The 23,527-nt window shown below is 38.5% G+C and overlaps 1 protein-coding gene across 5 annotated transcripts in view; it reads right to left on the bottom strand.

Moving 5' to 3' along the window:
• The window catches only part of LOC134535488 (1-acyl-sn-glycerol-3-phosphate acyltransferase alpha-like), a 72,664-nt gene that overhangs the window by 26,006 nt on the left and 23,131 nt on the right, over positions 1-23,527 (bottom strand). For 2 of the 5 annotated variants that reach the window (XM_063374617.1, XM_063374648.1), the window contains exon 2: positions 21,121-21,195. The exons of 2 other annotated variants lie outside the window; for them this stretch is intronic. The gene's annotated coding sequence lies outside the window, so the exon portion shown is untranslated. Of the gene's footprint in view, positions 1-16,898; positions 17,204-21,120; positions 21,196-23,527 lie in introns of those variants that run through there. One more of the 5 variants, XM_063374633.1, reaches the window with a different exon arrangement.

Below are 23,527 nucleotides of genomic sequence, written 5' to 3'. Positions count from 1 at the left end.
ACCAGCGGCTGCGATAAGCTGTAATGAGCCATTGTTTCGACAGCTATGTGCAGTTGCGAAAATAATCATGCCAAAATAAAATATTAAAACATTAAAATAAAAATCGTTTCTAACATTTAAAATACAGTGTTTTCAAGTGAGAAGATGTTGGAACACTAGACATAAAAATTTTTGATACATGCATTCAATAGAATCTGAAATTTTGTAAATAATACTCCGATATTTACGTTTGACTGAATTAAGCTGCATGAAGTCATGAAAATGGCGGCCATGTTAGCTCGTGTTGTGTCGATCCCGAGATCACTGCTAAAGAACCCACCCGAGAGTCGGTTCACGTCTAAGTTCCCAATGACCTTCGTTCAGCGCTCACAACACAGTGGTGCAAGAGAAAATTGGTCAAGCGATGATCAAACCTGCTTATGACTGCAGATTACACCGGAACTCTAAATGGTGCAAATGGTCATTAGCGGGGACGCATTGGCGATGGTGTGTTATCTGTGCCGGTGAGGCGGGACGACAAGTGTGACGCTCGCTGGTGTTTCTAGCGCGGCATCGGCTCTAAGCGCACGGCTTTGAACAGGCGCGCAGTCTTCTCGTCGTGCTAAGGGAACTATGAGATTTGAACGGCAACCATAACATCACATGGCAGAAAAATTAAAATAAAGATGTAACGCAAGGCCCTTAAAGAAATCTTTACAACTCGTTTCAAGTATAAAAGAAACCATTCTGAAAACACGCGTTTAAGCCCTTTTCACTCTCCAGAAAATACAGTTTTAATAAGAAATACGGAACAGAAATGCCCATCCACCCTCTGCGTATTCTTTTTTTTTTTTTTTTTTTTTTTTTTTTTTCCGTAATCAGACTCCACTAGGATATCTTCAGCAGTTTTCAAATCGCGTGGATTATTCTGAAGCTCTGCACATAGTTTACATTACCAAAACTGCAAAAGATAGATGCTAAAACAAAGTTTTAGACAATTGATGCATGAACAGTTCACCTAACAATTTTATTTGACTGCAAATGATATGAACTGTTGTGAGAGTTTTCTCAACGACAGCTACTCCCTACAATCATCTATTGCATGCGCCCCGCATTTTTCGTTTTAAATCTTACAATTATTTTCGTGGATATTAAAAATTTACAATCACAATTTTTAAGGCACTCTTAATCGGGGTTCAAATCTGTAGTGGGCTAGAATAAATACTTTTCAGGTGGTTCTAAAGACGTAGTATATAAAAAAATTTTTTTTTTTTTTTGATATCGAAGAAATATTTGTGAAGGTTTTCTCCGGGTGCTCCCGATTATTCTTGTCAATATTTTGATGGTTTTCTCTGTGTGCTCCTGATTATTAATCTTGTGGTTTCTCCAAGTGCTACTGGTTGTTTCTGAGAAACCGATCTATGCATGAAAGATTTTTTTTTACTTAATGAGTCAGTAGTATGTAAATGGGCATACTAGATCAGGGTTCAGGGTGTGGTGCCGGTGCCGGTGTCCGCCATCTTGGATTTGTGACGTCACGACGGCAAAAATTCCTCAAAATTCCTCAAAAATGACTCAAAATGACTCAAAATTTCCCGTTTTGAGGAAAAATTTCCCGTTTTCGAGGGAAAAATTCCCGTTTCGAGGGAAAATTTCCCGTTTTATTCCTCAAAAATCCCAGCGGCTAGAAATGTCCTGATAGAGGCTTAAGCATCCTTAACTCAAGCCTCAGTTAAGCCTCTATCAGGATGTGACCTTGACCTTTGACCTTGACCCCGACGGCCATCTTGAATCCACCATCTTGGATGACGTCATTTCGTTTTCTCGAACATTCCGGCATTGTGTTATCCGCCATTTTGAATTATGACGTCATCGTTGCAATTTACGTTACGGCCACCATCTTTAAATTTATTATCCGATTTTAATGAAAAAAAATTTTAAAATTATAAAAAATTAAATAATAAAATTTTTAATAAAATATTTAAAAAACAAACATTTACGACACGGAGTTCGGAGTCCTCGGTTCGAACCCGGTGAGGGCAAAAAAAATAAAAATGGTGACCGATCCTTCCCCTGTGGCGGGGGGTGCTGGCAGACTGACCCCCTCCACTTATTTCAATGCACATATACCATCAGGTAGTATGACGTCATGTCCGCCATCTTGAAATTTGGACGCCATCTTGAAAATCTTTATTTATTATCCGATTTTAATGAAAAAAATTCCAAAATTCATCAAAAAATTAACGTATTTGAATTCTGTTTGATTATATCGATGTACGTCCTTGGTTCGATTCCCGACGAGAGTAAACAGTCGATCCTTCCTCCATGAAAGCTACCTAGACTGATCTATCACCACCAATACCAAGGTATATATCGTCAACTGGTATGACATCATGTCCGCCATCTTGTCTTCATCCACTGGAGACCACCATCTTGTTTTCGTCTGCTAGAGTGTGCCGATATCATGTAGTATAATTATCTGGTCACCACACCTTTGACCTTGACCTTGAAATTTGACATTAACCTTGAAATTTGACCTTGACCTTGAACTTTGACCTTGACCTTGAACTTTGACCTTGACCTTGAAATTTGACATAGACCTTGAAATTTGACCTTGACCTTGAAATTTGACCTTGACCTTGAAATTTGACTTTGATCTTGAAATTTTACTTTGTCCTTGAAATTTGACTTTGTCCTTGATGTCCATCACGGATCCGTCATTTTATGTTCAGTACATGCTACCAGGAGCGACCACCTGCTGGAGTACACCATCTTGTGTGTGTACTCGTATTACCATCATGCTAGTTTTATTCTAACATGCTACAGTGCAGTAATCATTTATTATTACTCAGGTACCCACCATCTTGAAATTTGACCGCCATCTTGAAATCATGTAATTATTTAGCTAGAAATGCGGGAAAAATTCCAATAGTCTCCGAAAAAATCATTTATTAATTTACAAATCGAATCGATGGATCCCTGTCCACGGTTCGATTCTTGACCAGAGACAGTTGTAACTAATTATTAAATAAATGTTAGGTTCTGTTTTCCATTACCTTTCGCAGAATTTATTAATCATTCACTCTACGAAAATCAACTCAAGTCAATATACCGGACCAACGAATTAAATCAGTGCCGATTAGCCTATTATGAAAGTCTAATTTTTCAATAATCTGAATAACATAAAAGCCGTTCATGTACAAAGCCACACATATAGATCAATTGCCTTCAGTCCATGAGACCGAGTCATGTCATTATCAGACGTATAGGCTAGTCATTTCAGGACCACATGACCTTCGTAATCCATCGTGACATTTTTATACATTCTAAAGGACCAAGTAACCTTGTAAAATATTTTAGTAACACCAAGAGGTGATAAACTAGTAAATATTCAATCACTACATTTTGTACTACGCGCAATCAACAAAAAAGGAAGCACCGAAAACGAAAAGACAGCACCACCAACGAAAAGACAGCTCATTTGGAAGCACCGACAACGAAAAGGCAGCACATTTGGAAGCACCGACAACGAAAAGGCAGCACATTTGGAAGCACCGACAACGTAAAGGCAGCACATTTGGAAGCACCGACAACGAAAAGGCAGCACATTTGGAAGCACCGACAACGTAAAGGCAGCACATTTAGAAGCACCGACAACGTAAAGGCAGCACATATGGAAGCACCGACAACGTAAAGGCAGCACATTTGGAAGCACCGACAACGAAAAGGCAGCACATTTGGAAGCACCGACAACGAAAAGGCAGCACATTTGGAAGCACCGACAACGAAAAGGCAGCACATTTGGAAGCACCGACAACGAAAAGGCAGCACATTTGGAAGCACCGACAACGTAAAGGCAGCACATTTGGAAGCACCGACAACGAAAAGGCAGCACATTTGGAAGCACCGACAACGAAAAGGCAGCATATTTGGAAGCACCGACAACGAAAAGGCAGCACATTTGGAAGCACCGACAACGAAAAGGCAGCATATTTGGAAGCACCGACAACGTAAAGGCTGCACATATGGAAGCACCGACAACGTAAAGGCAGCACATATGGAAGCACCGACAACGTAAAGGCAGCACATTTGGAAGCACCGACAACGAAAAGGCAGCACATTTGGAAGCACCGACAACGAAAAGGCAGCACATTTGGAAGCACCGACAAGGAAAAGGCAGCACATTTGGAAGCACCGACAACGTAAAGGCAGCACATTTGGAAGCACCGACAACGTAAAGACAGCACATTTGGAAGCACCGACAACGTAAAGGCAGCACATTTGGAAGCGCCGACAACGTAAAGGCAGCACATTTGGAAGCACCGACAACGTAAAGGCAGCACATTTGGAAGCACCGACAACGTAAAGGCAGCACATTTGGAAGCACCGACAACGTAAAGACAGCACATTTGGAAGCACCGTCAACGAAAAGGCAGCACATTTGGAAGCACCGACAATGAAAAGGCAGCACATTAGGAAGCACCGACAACGAAAAGGCAGCACATTTGGAAGCACCGTCAACGTAAAGGCAACATATTTGGAAGCACCGACAACGAAAAGGCAGCACATTTGGAAGCACCGACAACGAAAAGGCAGCACATTTGGAAGCACCGTCAACGTAAAGGCAACACATTTGGAAGCACCGACAACGAAAAGGCAGCACATTTGGAAGCACCGACAATGAAAAGGCAGCACATTTGGAAGCACCGACAACGAAAAGGCAGCACATTTGGAAGCACCGCCAACGAAAAGGCAGCACAGTTTGTATGCATCATCGAATAAGGAAGCACATTTGGAAGCTCCATCAACTAAAAAAAGGCAAAAAGGAAGCACAAGTTACGAGATCTAAGTCTTAGTAAGAAATCATAATACAAGAAATAAAAACATTACATTCTTATAATTTAAATTATTTATTTTATTGCTTTACATTATACAAATGCAAGTAAAACAAGTCGTTATTGTATGTAGCCAGCATTCCTCAGTTCCTTGAGTATGAAGGATATTTCTTTGATGCACGAATAGTTTCCTGCACAAAGCGAACCATGTAGAAGTCTTAGCCGGTCAACCAATATGTTTGGATCTTTCCATGATGTGTAATCATTCTCTTCTACCACCATCTTCCTTGCACCTTTATAATAAATATTATGATCTCTGGTGTCTTCCGTTTTACCACCAACCTCAGGGTAACTTTCATGTTTGAGACGGTGATCATCACAAGCTTGATCAGATTTATTTAATATATCACGTCGTTTCCATCGTTTCGGTCTCAGGACACCGACACATTCTTCGATCTTGGCAGCTTTAGGTGCTTCATCATAGTTTATGTCTTTGTCAACAGCCTCAGAGTCACTGTAACAATCACCGTAAAAGGAATCGTCTTCACCCAATTTACCGTAATAATTCGATGTTGATGATGTTGAAGTGTCTTCATCGTCTTCATGCTTCCTTTTTAGGAGTCCATCATTTTTACAAAGTAGGAAAGATCTACTTGAATTCGGCTGGAATGTATTCTCACTTTTCACGTTAAGGATTCTTTCATTGTCTTCATTCTTCCGTAAATCATCAACCTTCTTCAATTTAAGTTCTTTGTCGAAATCAGAAGATCCAAGAAAATTATTGTTGTAATGCAGATCACTCTTCCTTAGGCTAGTAGATTCATCGTTGTCCTCTAGCTTGTACGCAGGCTTGGCGCTTCAAGTTCTGCCATGTCTTTTTAGGCTCTCTCTCCGCGTAAACGACTTGCTACATCGAACACAACTTATCATATTGCGCAGTGGATTTTTAACACAGTCATTCTTCTCGTGTTGTCTTTTATTCTTTCTCAAGATAAACTCTTTACTGCAAAACTTACACCTATGTTCTTTCGATACAGCGTCAGATCCCAAATAGGAATTCATATTAGTTACTGAGACTAATGCCAGATACCAATTGAGTGTTTTAAATTAGATTCAATACTTAAATAGAAATTTTTTCATATTTCATCAGCGAGAATTAATATATCTCATGCAAAAGTACTTTAAGCATGTAGTTCTGCTTTTCAACAACAGATGTCGCCACATGTTGCTTGCAGGTAAATAATATTTAGTTATTTTATGCGGGATGCGGGATGCTCACTAACGATCGCAAAAGAAGGATGGCTTCGCTAGACTCCAAGGAAAAGGAAGTTCGTCTTGCATGTTGGTGCTCCACAGATGTCTCATGGCGTAATATTAATTTGACTGAGTAATGATATTTGTTAATTCCACCTGATAAAAATATTGCAAGTTTTGATTTAGTAGCAGAAATTATCGAATTAAATGTAACTCCAAATAAAATGACATGTCTCATTAGACCAAAAAAAATCCATGCAGAGAGCGGTTTCTCAGAATAGTCAGAAACACTTGAAGAAACCACAGGAATGATTGCAAGAACACGGGAAAAACCATCAAAATATTGTCAAGAATAATCAGGAGCACACTGAGAAAACCACCATAATATTAACAATTATAATCGGAAGCACACGGAAAAAACCATCATAATATTGACCAGATTAATCGGAAGCACACAGAGAAAACCACCACATGTTTTCTTTGATATCATAAAATTACAAGAAAAAATATTTAAATATAAAAATAAATTAATAAAAAAATAAAAAAAATGCATAAATTTCTGGCTTGTACAAGAACTCTATCTTTGCTCAACAATGATAAGTTTACAAGCTAGCAGAAACTGTTTATGCATTTTTTTAATTTTTTTATTAATTTATTTTTATATTTAAATATTTTTTCTTGTAATTTTATGATATCAAAGAAAACATGTGGTGGTTTTCTCTGTGTGCTTCCGATTAATCTGGTCAATATTATGATGGTTTTCTCCGTGTGCTTCCGATTATAATTGTTAATATTATGGTGGTTTTCTCAGTGTGCTCCTGATTATTCTTGACAATATTTTGATGGTTTTTCCCGTGTTCTTGCAATCATTCCTGTGGTTTCTTCAAGTGTTTCTGACTATTCTGAGAAACCGCTCTCTGCATGGATTTTTTTTGGTCTAATGAGACATGTCATTTTATTTGGAGTTACATTTAATTCGATAATTTCTGCTACTAAATCAAAACTTGCAATATTTTTATCAGGTGGAATTAACAAATATCATTACTCAGTCAAATTAATATTACGCCATGAGACATCTGTGGAGCACCAACATGCAAGACGAACTTCCTTTTCCTTGGAGTCTAGCGAAGCCATCCTTCTTTTGCGATCGTTAGTGAGCATCCCGCATCCCGCATAAAATAACTAAATATTATTTACCTGCAAGCAACATGTGGCGACATCTGTTGTTGAAAAGCAGAACTACATGCTTAAAGTACTTTTGCATGAGATATATTAATTCTCGCTGATGAAATATGAAAAAATTTCTATTTAAGTATTGAATCTAATTTAAAACACTCAATTGGTATCTGGCATTAGTCTCAGTAACTAATATGAATTCCGATTTGGGATCTGACGCTGTATCGAAAGAACATAGGTGTAAGTTTTGCAGTAAAGAGTTTATCTTGAGAAAGAATAAAAGACAACACGAGAAGAATGACTGTGTTAAAAATCCACTGCGCAATATGATAAGTTGTGTTCGATGTAGCAAGTCGTTTACGCGGAGAGAGAGCCTAAAAAGACATGGCAGAACTTGTAGCGCCAAGCCTGCGTACAAGCTAGAGGACAACGATGAATCTACTAGCCTAAGGAAGAGTGATCTGCATTACAACAATAATTTTCTTGGATCTTCTGATCTCGACAAAGAACTTAAATTGAAGAAGGTTGATGATTTACGGAAGAATGAAGACAATGGAAGAATCCTTAACGTGAAAAGTGAGAATATATTCCAGCCGAATTCAAGTAGATCTTTCCTACTTTGTAAAAATGATGGACTCCTAAAAAGGAAGCATGAAGACGATGAAGACACTTCAACATCATCAACATCGAATTATTACGGTAAATTGGGTGAAGACGATTCCTTCTACGGTGATTGTTACAGTGACTCTGAGGCTGTTGACAAAGACATAGACTATGATGAAGCACCTAAAGCTGCCAAGATCGAAGAATGTGTCGGTGTCCTGAGACCGAAACGATGGAAACGACGTGATATATTAAATAAATCTGATCAAGCTTGTGATGATCACCGTCTCAAACATGAAACTTACCCTGAGGTTGGTGGTAAAACGGAAGACACCAGAGATCATAATATTTATTATAAAGGTGCAAGGAAGATGGTGGTAGAAGAGAATGATTACACATCATGGAAAGATCCAAACATATTGGTTGACCGGCTAAGACTTCTACATGGTTCGCTTTGTGCAGGAAACTATTCGTGCATCAAAGAAATATCCTTCATACTCAAGGAACTGAGGAATGCTGGCTACATACAATAACGACTTGTTTTACTTGCATTTGTATAATGTAAAGCAATAAAATAAATAATTTAAATTATAAGAATGTAATGTTTTTATTTCTTGTATTATGATTTCTTACTAAGACTTAGATCTCGTAACTTGTGCTTCCTTTTTGCCTTTTTTTAGTTGATGGAGCTTCCAAATGTGCTTCCTTATTCGATGATGCATACAAACTGTGCTGCCTTTTCGTTGGCGGTGCTTCCAAATGTGCTGCCTTTTCGTTGTCGGTGCTTCCAAATGTGCTGCCTTTTCATTGTCGGTGCTTCCAAATGTGCTGCCTTTTCATTGTCGGTGCTTCCAAATGTGCTGCCTTTTCGTTGTCGGTGCTTCCAAATGTGTTGCCTTTACGTTGACGGTGCTTCCAAATGTGCTGCCTTTTCGTTGTCGGTGCTTCCAAATGTGCTGCCTTTTCGTTGTCGGTGCTTCCAAATATGTTGCCTTTACGTTGACGGTGCTTCCAAATGTGCTGCCTTTTCGTTGTCGGTGCTTCCAAATGTGCTGCCTTTTCATTGTCAGTGCTTCTAAATGTGCTGCCTTTTCGTTGACGGTGCTTCCAAATGTGCTGTCTTTACGTTGTCGGTGCTTCCAAATGTGCTGCCTTTACGTTGTCGGTGCTTCCAAATGTGCTACCTTTTCGTTGTCGGTGCTTCCAAATGTGCTGCCTTTTCGTTGTCGGTGCTTCCAAATGTGCTGACTTTACGTTGTCGGTGCTTCCATATGTGCTGCCTTTACGTTGTCGGTGCTTCCATATGTGCTGCCTTTACGTTGTCGGTGCTTCCAAATATGCTGCCTTTTCGTTGTCGGTGCTTCCAAATGTGCTGCCTTTTCGTTGTCGGTGCTTCCAAATATGCTGCCTTTTCGTTGTCGGTGCTTCCAAATGTGCTGCCTTTTCGTTGTCGGTGCTTCCAAATGTGCTGCCTTTACGTTGTCGGTGCTTCCAAATGTGCTGCCTTTTCGTTGTCGGTGCTTCCAAATGTGCTGCCTTTTCGTTGTCGGTGCTTCCAAATGTGCTGCCTTTTCGTTGTCGGTGCTTCCAAATGTGCTGCCTTTTCGTTGTCGGTGCTTCCAAATGTGCTGCCTTTACGTTGTCGGTGCTTCCATATGTGCTGCCTTTACGTTGTCGGTGCTTCCAAATGTGCTGCCTTTACGTTGTCGGTGCTTCCAAATGTGCTGCCTTTTCGTTGTCGGTGCTTCTAAATGTGCTGCCTTTACGTTGTCGGTGCTTCCAAATGTGCTGCCTTTTCGTTGTCGGTGCTTCCAAATGTGCTGCCTTTACGTTGTCGGTGCTTCCAAATGTGCTGCCTTTTCGTTGTCGGTGCTTCCAAATGTGCTGCCTTTTCGTTGTCGGTGCTTCCAAATGAGCTGTCTTTTCGTTGGTGGTGCTGTCTTTTCGTTGTCGGTGCTTCCTTTTTTGTTGATTGCGCGTAGTACAAAATGTAGTGATTGAATATTTACTAGTTTATCACCTCTTGGTGTTACTAAAATATTTTACAAGGTTACTTGGTCCTTTAGAATGTATAAAAATGTCACGATGGATTACGAAGGTCATGTGGTCCTGAAATGACTAGCCTATACGTCTGATAATGACATGACTCGGTCTCATGGACTGAAGGCAATTGATCTATATGTGTGGCTTTGTACATGAACGGCTTTTATGTTATTCAGATTATTGAAAAATTAGACTTTCATAATAGGCTAATCGGCACTGATTTAATTCGTTGGTCCGGTATATTGACTTGAGTTGATTTTCGTAGAGTGAATGATTAATAAATTCTGCGAAAGGTAATGGAAAACAGAACCTAACATTTATTTAATAATTAGTTACAACTGTCTCTGGTCAAGAATCGAACCGTGGACAGGGATCCATCGATTCGATTTGTAAATTAATAAATGATTTTTTCGGAGACTATTGGAATTTTTCCCGCATTTCTAGCTAAATAATTACATGATTTCAAGATGGCGGTCAAATTTCAAGATGGTGGGTACCTGAGTAATAATAAATGATTACTGCACTGTAGCATGTTAGAATAAAACTAGCATGATGGTAATACGAGTACACGCACAAGATGGTGTATTCCAGCAGGTGGTCGCTCCTGGTAGCATGTACTGAACATAAAATGACGGATCCGTGATGGACATCAAGGACAAAGTCAAATTTCAAGGTCAAAGTCAAATTTCAAGGTCAAGGTCAAATTTCAAGGTCAAGGTCAAATTTCTAGGTCAAGGTCAAATTTCAAGGTCAAGGTCAAATTTCAAGGTCATGATCAAATTACAAGGTCAAAGTCAAATTTCAAGGTCAAGGTCAAAGTTCAAGGTCAAATTTCAAGGTTAATGTCAAATTTCAAGGTTAATGTCAAATTTCAAGGTCAAGGTCAAATTTCAAGGTCAAGGTCAAATTTCAAGGTCAAGGTTCAAGGTCAAAGGTGTGGTGACCAGATAATTATACTACATGATATCGGCACACTCTAGCAGACGAAAACAAGATGGTGGTCTCCAGTGGATGAAGACAAGATGGCGGACATGATGTCATACCAGTTGACGATATATACCTTGGTATTGGTGGTGATAGATCAGTCTAGGTAGCTTTCATGGAGGAAGGATCGACTGTTTACTCTCGTCGGGAATCGAACCAAGGACGTACATCGATATAATCAAACAGATTTCAAATACGTTAATTTTTTGATGAATTTTGGAATTTTTTTCATTAAAATCGGATAATAAATAAAGATTTTCAAGATGGCGTCCAAATTTCAAGATGGCGGACATGACGTCATACTACCTGATGGTATATGTGCATTGAAATAAGTGGTGGGGGTCAGTCTGCCAGCACCCCCCGCCACAGGGGAAGGATCGGTCACCATTTTTATTTTTTTTGCCCTCACCGGGTTCGAACCGAGGACTCCGAACTCCGTGTCGTAAATGTTTGTTTTTTAAATATTTTATTAAAAATTTTATTATTTAATTTTTTATAATTTTAAAATTTTTTTCATTAAAATCGGATAATAAATTTAAAGATGGTGGCCGTAACATAAATTGCAACGATGACGTCATAATTCAAAATGGCGGATAACACAATGCCGGAATGTTCGAGAAAACGAAATGACGTCATCCAAGATGGTGGATTCAAGATGGCCGTCGGGGTCAAGGTCAAAGGTCAAGGTCACATCCTGATAGAGGCTTAACTGAGGCTTGAGTTAAGGATGCTTAAGCCTCTATCAGGACATTTCTAGCCGCTGGGATTTTTGAGGAATAAAACGGGAAATTTTCCCTCGAAACGGGAATTTTTCCCTCGAAAACGGGAAATTTTTCCTCAAAACGGGAAATTTTGAGTCATTTTGAGTCATTTTTGAGGAATTTTGAGGAATTTTTGCCGTCGTGACGTCACAAATCCAAGATGGCGGACACCGGCACCGGCACCACACCCTGAACCCTGATCTAGTATGCCCATTTACATACTACTTGAGTCATGTCATTTTATTCAGAGTTAAATTCAATTAATTGAATTTCTGATACTAAATCATCATTTGTAATATTTTTATCAGGTGGAATTCAAACGATAATACCATTACTCAGTCATATATAATAATAAGCCTTGATAAATCTGAAAATCACTAAAAATCAAGACGAACTTCCTTGTCCTTGGTGTGTAGCGAAGCCTTCCTTCTTTTGTGATCGTTAGTGAGCATCCCGCATCCAACATAAAATAAATAAATTATGACTCAACACAACAAGTGACGACAAATCATGCCAATAATCGGGACTACTTGTAACAAGTTATTTTGCTTTATATAACTTAACTCTCGCTGACAAAATATTAAAAATATTCTATTTAAGTAAAGGATCTAATTTATAGCTCTCAGTTTGCATCTGACATTAGTCTCGGTAACTATATGGATCCAGATTCGGTGTCTGTCGCTGTCTACTAATCTAAAGAAGAGTGATCTGCATTGCGTCAATACGTTTCCTTGCCTTGAAAGAGATTATGTCCATGGCTCTTCCGATCTCGACAAAGAACCTAAATGAAAGGACGTTGATGATTTATGGAAGAATGAAGTCAATGTAAGAATCTTTAACGTGAAAAGTGTGAATACATTCAAGCCGAATTCAAGTAGATCTTTCCTATTATGTAAAAATGGTGGACTCCTAAAAACGAAGCATGAAGACGATGAAGAAGCTGCGACATCAAAGATATCGAATTCTTACAGTAATCTGGGTGAAGACGATGCCTTCTACGGTGATGGTGACATTGACTCTGCGGCTTATGACAAAGGAAAAGACTGTGATGATGCACCTAAAGCTTACAAGATCGAGGACTGTGACGATGTCCTGAGACCGAAACGATGAAAACGTCGTAATAAAATAAATTATCCTGATCAAGCTATTGATGAACATGGCTCGATGACGAAAGTTACCTTGAGGTTGGTGTTCAAACGTATGACACCAGAGATCATAATATTTATTATAAACTTGTAGGGAAGATGAACGTAGCAGAAGAGATTGATTATATGTCATGTGAAGATCCTAACGTATTAGTTGATCGTCTGAGACTGTTGGTAGCATCTGTTCGTAGAGGAAACTACTCGCATACCGACGAAGTATCGTCCATACTTAAAGAACTGCGGAAGGCTGGCTACATACAATAATCATTTGTTTAACTGGCATGTGTGTACTATTAAAACATTAATGAATTATTTAGATTTAAAAAAGTACGTTTTATTTCTTGTAAATTGTATTCAAACTAAGACTGAGATCTCGTAATACTGCTACCTCTTCGTTTATTGTGCTTCCAATTGTGATTCCTCTTCATCAAATGTGCTTCCGATTGTGAGTCCTTTCTGTGATTGTGCTTCCGATTGTGCGTCCTTTTCTATGATTGTGCTTCCTTTTTCGTTGAATGTGCGTCCTATTGTGCTTCCTTTTTGTTGAATGTGCTTCCTTTTTGTTGATTGTGCTTCCAAATGTGCTTCCTTTTTGTTATTGTGCTTCCAAATGTGCTTCCTTTTTGTTGATTGTGCTTCCGATTGTGCGTCCTTTTCTATTATTGTGCTTCCAAATGTGCTTCCTTTTTGTTAATTGTGCTTCCGATTGTGGGTCCTTTTCTATTAATGTGCTTTATTTTTCGTTGAATGTGCGTCCTATTGTGCTTCCGTTTTGTTGAATGTGCTCCCTCTATGTCGAATGTGCTTCCTTTTTGTTGATTGTGCGTAGTAAAATCTGTAGTGACTGAATATTTACTAGTTATAAACCTCTTGGTGTTGCTAAAATATTTTTCAAGGTCTCTTGGTCCTTTAGTATGTATAAAAAATTGCACGATAGTCTGACTGTAATTAGCTAAAGACGAAGAATTTTATTAGGTCCGGAAACGACTAGCCTATACGTCTGATATTGTTCCATGACTCGGTCTCGTGGTCCGGAGACGCTTGGCCTCTATGTGTGGCTTTGTACATTAACGGTTTAGAGGTTATTCAGATTATCTAAAACTAGACTTACATGTTAGGTATTGCGACAACGTATTAAATTCGTCGGACAGGTATATTGTCTGAGTTTTATTTTTGCAGAGTGAATGATTAATAAACTCTGCGAAAGGTAATGGAAAACAGAATCTAAAATTTATTTAATATTTAGTTACACTACCAAGGACAGGAACTGATCGAATCAATTTGTAAATTTATTGTAAAATTTTTTTGGTGAAATTTGAAATTTTTCCCGAATTTCTAGCTAAATAATTACAAGATTCTAATATGGCGCCCAAATTTCAAGATGGCGGGCACCTCAGTAATAATAAATTATTACTGCACTCTAGCGGGTTAGAATAAAACTAGCATGATGGTAATGCACTCTATAAGACGAGTACACACACAAGATGGTGTCCTCCAGCAGACGAAAACAAGATGGTGGCAATGTCCTCTAGCAGGTGGTAGCTACTGGTAGCATGTACTGAACACAAATTGTCGGACCCATGATGGTCATCAAGGTCAAAGTCAAATTCCAAGGTCAAGGTCGAATTTAAAGTACAAGGAAAATTTCAAGTTAAAGGTAAAAAGGTCAAGGTCAATTTTCAAGGTCAAGGTCAAAGTCAACAGTCGAGGTCAAAGGTATTGTGAACAGAAAATTATACTAACATGGCATCAGCACACTATAGCAGACGAAAACAAGTTGGTGGCCTCCAGCGGACGAAGACAAGGTGGCGGACATGTCATACCAGTTGACGATATATACCTTGGTATTGGTGGTGTGAGGTCAGTCTAGGTGGCTTCTGTGGAGGAAGGATCTGTCTTTTTTTTAATTTTTGGCTCTTACCAGTTTCGAACCAAGGACGGAAATGGATCTAATCAATCAGTATTCTAATACGTTAATTTTTTGATGAGTTTTGAACTTTTTTCATTAAAATCGGATAATAAATAAAGATTTTCAAGATGGCGTCCGTAACGATAATAATTGATACAGTGGTGACATAATTCAAAATGTCGAGTGTGCTGTAAGACATTTTTATTACTTTTTATTGAGAATTGTTTAAATACATTAATAAATTACTGGTTTACTCTCGCCGGAAATTGATCCGAGGACCCAAACTGGTTAAATAAGTAACCATTTGAAGTAGGCAATTTTTAAAATTATTTTTGGAAGTTATCGGAATTTCTAACATTGAAATTACGGATTTTCAAGATGGCGGTCGTAACGACACATGCAAATGTTTTTTTAAAGATTTTTTACTAAAAAAATAATTTTATTTTATAAATTTTAAAAAAATTTCATTAAAACCTGATAATAAATAAAGATTTCCAAGATGGCGGACATGACATACTTGCTGACGATATATATACCTTGACATAAGTGGTGGGAGGTTAGTCTGCCAGCAGCTTCCGTGGAGGAAGGATCGGGTGTCATTTTTCTAATTTTTGACCTCACCTGGTTTGAACCGAGGACTCCCGAGCTCCACGGCGTAAGTGTATATTTAATTTTTTAAAAAAAATTTTTATTAAATTTTTATTACTAAACTCGATTATTTAATTTTTTTTTATAAATTTTAAAATTTTTCCTGATTTTCTAACATAAAAATTACGGATTTTCATAATGGCGACCGTAACGGAAATTGCAAAGGTGACGTCATAAACCAAGATGGAAGATGGTAGTCATAATCCTAGATGACATCAGAGGCTTATCAGAGGCTTTAGACATGGATGCTTAAGCCACTTTTAGGACATTGTGTTCTTTCTAAGGCAAAAAGTATTTTGAGGTTTTTCAAAATCCTAAATTTTGAATTGTGAAATTTTTTGAGGTTTTTTGGCGGAATTTTTTTCCCAAAAAAATGGAAATTTTGGTGATTTTTGGCAAATTTTGAGGAATTTAGGGCAAATTTTGGCAAATTTGAAGGTCAAAGATGGCCGCCATGACGTCACAATCCAAGATGGCGGACCGACTCACGGCTCAATCCAAAAAAAAAACCTATATAAACAGCTCCACACCCAGAACCCGTGTCCCAGCTAAAACTTTTCTATACTACTCACAGCCAATGGATATAATCCATCCGTCCGTCAAAAGCATGAGTTTGCCAAGCTCTTGATGGACGGAATTTTTCGAGCCATCTGACTCGCTGCAGGTCACCCGACTTACGGACTAAGGAAACTGGCTTATAAATGTAATTGTGTGTAATATATTTACAGAGGAATTAAAAAAAGAGAACTTCAGAAGCTACGTGTTAGTCTTTTTTTCCAACTTATACGAAAAATGTTATATTTGAATGAGCATTGAATAATATAATCTGGTGAAAGCGCAGGGCATTCAAAAGAATTTAGGGACATGGGGGGTCAATGACATAGTATTTAATGTACTAATTTTCAAACCAAAAAATTAAACTAAAAGCTGTAGATTTTGTCGTGACCATAAACGTAACATGATCTGCGCGTATCGCATAACGTGTAAGGTCTCCTATGACTTGCAATATTTGTCCGATCAGGGTAAACCAAAGACTATACCTAATTTCTAAACTCAACCAGGGGTATTAAACCCCCTCCCCCGAACCACGTTTTCAATTTTCTCCGAAGGCCCTGGCAAAGCGTACACAATCACGTAAAAAAAACAACTGAACTCACCGTGGAACAACTTCGCTCGCGTCTAAAACAACTAAACTCACCGTGGAGAAACTACGCTCGCGTTAAAAACTAAACTTACCATGGGGAAACTACGCGCTCGCGTCAACAACAATTAAAAACTCACAGTGGAGCAACTCCGCTCGCGTCAAAAAACTAAACTCACCATGGGGAAACTACGCTCACGTCAACAACAATTAAACTCACCGTGGAGCAACTCCGCTAGCACCAAAAACAATTAAACTCACCATGGGGAAACTACGCTCACGTCAACAACAATTAAACTCACCGTGGAGCAACTCCGCTCGTGTCAATAATCACTAAACTCACCGTGGAACAACTCCGCTCGCGTCAAAAACAACTGAACTCACCGTGGAACAACTCCGTTCGCGTCAAAAGTAACTCACCGTGGGACAACTGCACTGTTGTCAAAAACAACAAAACTCAACCGCAGTGCAACTCCGCTCGTAAGACACGCCCAGAGACGATGAAATGCCTTCGCAGACCTTGATCGTTGACCATCGGAACACCAAGCGGGCTCGGGAGCGATAGTGACCGGACCGACCGCCCAGCGGCGCGGCGACTACTGAGTCCTCGACCGGCGAAGCGACGGCCGGCCGGCGACTTGGATGTCAAGGCCACGCTTGGCCGGGGTGAACTTGACCATGACACAGTGGAAGCGTTCGAGTGCAGTGTTGGTACACTTCTGCAGAGTTTCAACACTGCAAAGTCCTAGATAACTGTGTGCAGGGACGGCGCAACCAGGTCTGCCACCCTAGGCAAAAAGTCACATTTGCCGCCCTTCCCATAACTAAGTTGACCACCTTTGCAAATGCAAATTACCGGACACTGTAGATAAGAAAAGTTACAATCTCTCATACACATTTATACCCCCACATTCGACAAAAACGCTATCTCATGAAACTCAATAATCAATTAATAAGAAAGTCCAATTTAACTTAAAAATTAATGCTCTGTAAAATAAAATAAAAGAAATCCAATGAATTTAATAAAATGAAAATAAATAAATAAATGGATACAGAAATCAATGTTGAAGAGACATGTTGCATTTTAACTAGTTTTTGATTTAGTAACATTTGGAACAAAAGGAAATTTTAAACTTTTATAAACGGCTCCGATAAAAGCGAAAAAGAAAAAAAAACTTTTAAAAATCCTAAACCCAGCCTTTGGACCTGATTTTCGACAATGAATTGTATTAAAATACTGCCCATCTAGTTAAAATTTATAAAAAAAATAATACTATAAGGTTTCCATACACGTTATAAGTTCTACTTCTATGGCACTACTAAAATATTAAACTGAAACATTTTAAACACAGCATAACACTAAGTAGGCCTGTGTGTTTGTATATTTGTTTTAGCATAAACGACTGAAATAATTCTGTAAATGGCTACTATAAACAAACAACATTATTGAACTGATTCAATATTATATAAAATTGCTATAATTTGTTATAAAAAAATTCCCAGTGACGAGATTCGAAAACCTTTTTTCGAGGTTAGCAAGCGCCTTCTCTGACGCTGTGCTACCAAGCCCGCTGACATATTGCAAGTATAATATGTACTAATTGAAATGCCAGTTTTCTCAGCTATTTTAAAATTTTAGATTATTTTTTACTGTTACTATTTCAGTTTATCAAATATATTCCGGGGTAGTTTCACTATCATGAAGTTTCACTTGACACACCAATACGTATGGTATTTCACGCAAAGATTGTACTCCGTGAACTGATAGCTCACAAGCACCCCTAATGTAGTTTTAAAAAATAATAACACCGGCATCCAAAAAATCATGCTATAAATTATATTTTTCACTTAGTCTCAAGTACAAAAGTTGCTAAGTAGGTACTCTTTTGAGTATAGAATCTAGAAGAATATGGGCTCTGAGAAACCAGCCACTACATTTCGGAAGAAAGTGATAGCGACATTTGCACTTCATGGCAAAACAATAAGCAAAAATGTACTGAGTATTATTCAATAAATTACAATGAAATTCGTATCCACAGCTACATTAAACTAAAATATATACGTAATTTTAAATCAGTCGTCAAAAAAGGATAGAATGAGAATAAATTTCGTCCAGCTGAACCGAAAATCACAACGGTTTCTTTCGAAATTTATTCTGAAAAGACACAATCGGCTTCCAGACCCGCAAAAGCGAGGGGAAACCACAAAACAATAACAAATATAAAATTTATTTAGAACTCATGCTCGTTCTCGATTGCCTTAGTCAGCCCCTACTGCGGAACTAGCCATCGTGACATGGTGAATTGTGATAAAACCCAGATGACACCGAAAATCATGTCAATTCATCATATAACAACAAAGTGCAAGATAAAATACTATACAGCACCGAAGTAATCTTACATAGTAAAAAGAATAAGCATTTTAACAAAATTTAACTCAAATCAATAAAATTTAATATTTAATATTGAGTTCAAAGAATTTTATTTTTTCAGGAGTTTAGTAATAAAATATATCACCTAGAGGGACAGAAAAAAAATTCACTGAAAATGTTTTACACTACTGACGTAGAAACGTTTTTCATTTTTCATGCACAAATGCTTGCTGATCTATTTTAATTGTTCCAAGTAATTATGTTCTAGACACGCTAAGTATAAATTAATCGACTGCAAAAAATGCTATTGTTATATTTTTAAATTATATATAACATTAAGGAAAGAAAATTTTTAAAAATAAAAACACGAAAATTTTTAAGAAAAAAATTTGAATTAAAAAAGACCGTAAAATTATGTGTCAATGGATGATCGATGGTACTCCGTAGATTAGAGCCCACGTATTTCATTTTGGTAAAAAAAAAAAAAAAAAAAAAAAAAAAAAAAAAAAAAAAAAAAGGTTGTCTGTAAAGTCGGTTTACGGACGATAGTTTAACGTGACGTCATAACAAAACATTGATGAAATAATTGCATACTTTAATGAATAAAATTGAATCATTTTTATAGAATTATCACTAATTTGTATGGATATAAAGGAGGAGTGAAATGAAAACTACAATTTAATTGATAAATTTACTTTTATTTGCACTCATTAATTCAAATATGCTTATTACTTTATCGAAGATATTATTTTAACTATAACTTTTATACATGTTTGCTATTTAACTTCTTCCAATCTGTGTTATTCTGTTTAGGATAGGACGATGATAGGAAAAGTAGGAAACGAATGGGAGTGTTTCAAGGATGATGTGAAGGAAAATGACTTACCCAACACCAAGACGCAGTCAAAAATAATATATTTGCGCCACGGACTCTGCAGCAATGCTAGGAGGAACGGGTTAGCAAAGAGCAATGAAAATGTTACATTGAAATGCATGAAAACAGAATTACGCCACGGAATCGGTCGCAATGCTAGGAGGTTTAGGTTAGCAAAGAGCAATATAAAAATAATTTATGTTTATTGCCGAAATTGTTGTAATAAGCAATGAAAACCAGAGATTAAAATCCGTCGAGAATATTTTTGTTTTTATGTCTTCCAGTGCTCAAAATGACATGCAATTGTGGCCACGGCCACGAATTTTTATTTATAATTCATTAATAATAACGCCCCTCGCGATAAACAAAGGAAAATATGTATTAACGAGTGCCTGGTTGCCGCGATAGCGGATAGATATCGTGATTCATTCGGTTCGCGTCCGTCACCGTAGATGTAAGAACGGTAGGGGAATAATATTATTTCGTTTTTATAACACGATTTTATAACAAATACGCATCCCAAATACACCAATCTTATTTATAATGTGTTACTATATTCTTTAAAACATTGCGCAAAAGATCCCGGGTGTAATTTGAATTATTATGTGTAACTGTAAAACACCATTGTTCGTTAAAAATTGGTTGTCTGTAAAGTCGGTTTACGGACGATAAATTGACGTGACGCCAAAACAAAACATTGATGAAATGATTGATCCAAAAGAAAATAAAATATCATATTCGGCCTGAGACTGAGCCGTAATAGGTTTTTGCAACCAAATCATTTAGGCATTAAAAATATTATATTCTTTGAGGAAGAAATTTTTTTTAAATTTTTCTATATTTTGTATGATAAAATCTACCTCATTTTTATTGAACTATCACTATTTTGTATGGATACAAAGGAGGGAAATGAAATCTACAATTTAATTAATAAATTTAATTTATTTGCATTTATTAATTCAAATATATTTATTACTTTTGAAGTGTCGTGCGCGCCATATTTTTATTTTTACAAGTACAAAAAAAATTCAGTCGCCGGGATTTGATCCGTCAACAGTCAGCGCCGCTAACCGCGCAGCCACGAGGCCATATCGGAAACAATTGTTTCAGAAGTTATAGATTAATAATATTCCACGCACGATATTTGTTTGAATTTCTTTTAACTAGCATATTCTCTGTTGGACTCAAAATATTTACACGCTCGTGTGCACATAACTATAATACGGTGTGTGATTTAGTTGATCAAATAATAACTCATGACAAATAATTACCAATGTCAAACTAAAGCGTGAAAAGTATCATACCAGCAATAAATATTTAGTTACACAGCTAAAACAATACTCATACAACACTGTTTAAATATACTGATTTACACTAGTAATTAAAATAATACGTACTTGTAAGAACGCAATTTCCTTGCGAATATTCTCCCGCGGCGCAATGCACACCAATAACCTCGAACCCCGGCCGAACTAGGAAAAAAAAAAAATCGCGTAAACAGGTAACCAAAAGCTGGCAGTGCGTGGGGGATTTGTGGGCGTACGGGAGGCGGCCTATCAGTGCCAACTGCTACCGACCGCGTCCCGCGGGTGGCGGATACGGGAGCCCAGCTCGAGAGTTGCAATCTCGCTGGGGTGACTGTGAATAACCAATAGCAGTCCGCGGACCAATGGCCGGCCTGTGGAGTCGTTATCACGGCTATCGGGGTGAAAGGTAGCCTGAATGTAGCTCGGCGCGTGGCAGGAAGCAGTTCCGTCGGCGAAGGCACCGTAGGGGAGCTCGATGTGCCACAGTAGCGAAGTGTAGACGAACTGCGGGCTGGAACTTGCGGAGCTGTGGACTGCTGCGCGCGCAACGGAACTGAAATGCATCGGAACTCTGAAGGAAGAGATCAGGGACCTTCAGCTTGGGCTACTGTAGGTCTGGCAGTAGTAGCCTCGAGCGGCGCGACCTTCAACCGTCTCGGGGATTTTGGGTGACGAGGTTGGTTCCCTCCCCCCACCCTGGCTTGAAAGATACACTGCTGTTGACCTGAAGAAGGAAGATGAAGATGGCGCAACGTCAAGCTGCCTTTCGCTCCGTGCGCCCGCAGTTCGAGCCGGTTTACTGGCTCGTCTGCCCACTTATGTTTTAACTGTGGCTGCCTGGGCAGCTGTGGCTGGGCTGACGAGTGAAGTCGCCCGCCCCTGGGGGCGCATGCGCCCCTGGTTAATAATAACCCAGGAGTTCCCAACCTTTAAATGCGGGCCGCAAGGCCCAAGCACCCAACTCCAGCATGATTGATTTTTCAGCCCCTCCAACTCTTCTTACCTGGACCCTTCTTCCCTCTTGTCCAGTAGTTACCTGCTTGCTTAATGCATGATATTTGGTCCCCGCATGACCCGGCCCAGGGTTTTCCCTGTGTCTATGCAGGTTTTACCTGGGTCACATTAGTTTGCTTTTAAGCTAGACGACCAATGGGGCGTCAGTCATGGCGCCAATTGCAGCCATGGCTGGCCAGTAAACCCCAATAAGCACATGATGCACGCGCCCTTGTCCTGCATGGTTAAAAACCTGCATGGTAGAGTGTATAGGCTTAGGCCTGAGACAAACTTAGGTCCTCCCCTAACCTGGACCCTCCCCTTACACACTTAGAATAATTTAGGCTAGAAAAAAAAACAGGACACATCCGTAGTGGGACAATTTTTTTTCGTGCGTGCAGCCAGTGTTCATCGATTTATTAGACGTTGTAACGTCAAAAACGTATCTGAATATTCAACATTACTTTTAAATAACCGTACCGATTGTGCTGAAAATCGGTGGACGATCCTAAAATTACATAATATTAATAATTCAAACGACGAAAATATGATTGAAAATTCAAATCGATGGTTGTTCCAATCGAGTGGAAGAGAGATGCCACGCATGCGTACAATGAGCATAACAGGACACATCCGTAGTGGGACATCCGTAGTGGGACAATGTGCGTTACGGGACACTTTTTCGTGCGTGCAGCCGGCGTTCATCGATTTATTAGACGTTGTCACGTCAAAAAACTGGTGGTTTTCCTAACAATTACTTTGCGTGCAATTACATTTCATAAATAGATGAAAAGAAATTAAGCCCGGACCAGCCCACGCAGAAGTCCGAGTTGAACACAGACCAGCCCACTTATAAATCTGAGTTCAGCTCAGACTCGCGTAGAGTTAGGCCGGGTTAATAAATTTACGCAACACGCAATTAACGCAAGGAAATCACGATCGTTTGTAAAGCATTCACGTCGCAAGATGTCACCATACCTAAAACTTTAAAGTTTAAAACATTAGATATAAAATTTATTCCCCGGGCTTTACTTTGGATAATTCATGTTCATTATTCAACAATGTATTCGTCATTTTGATATAAAATTATTTTTCTTTCACTGTGCCAAAGTTTAACAATTGAAAACGTGATTAATAAAAACATCGTGACCTTCTATGCACAAAACATCTGCATCTTTATAAAGTTTTCGGAACACCTCACTTCAGATACGGAAGGCGAAAACGCAAGCAGAAACGTAGTGAGTTAAATGTTGGCGCCTTGCGTTTTGCATCTTTCGAGGTTTATTTATTTACTTATTGTCTTAAGGGCGAAGTTACGGCGTTAAGCCATATTTTGCATTTAACCACAGTACCACACAACCACACAAAAATCATACTTCATACTTATAATACTACACTAACCTGAACTAATAGCATAAGAACTAAACTTTTTAACTTTCGCACTACTAACGAACATAAACACTAGTTAATAAAGTTAAATTAACTTAAAACAGGAATGCAGCAG

The sequence above is a fragment of the Bacillus rossius genome, chromosome 1, assembly GCF_032445375.1.
Source record: "Bacillus rossius redtenbacheri isolate Brsri chromosome 1, Brsri_v3, whole genome shotgun sequence".
NCBI classification, from domain to species: Eukaryota; Metazoa; Arthropoda; class Insecta; order Phasmatodea; family Bacillidae; genus Bacillus; species Bacillus rossius.
Note: the sequence above shows the minus strand (reverse complement) of the source record. Positions and strands in the feature narration are given on the sequence as shown.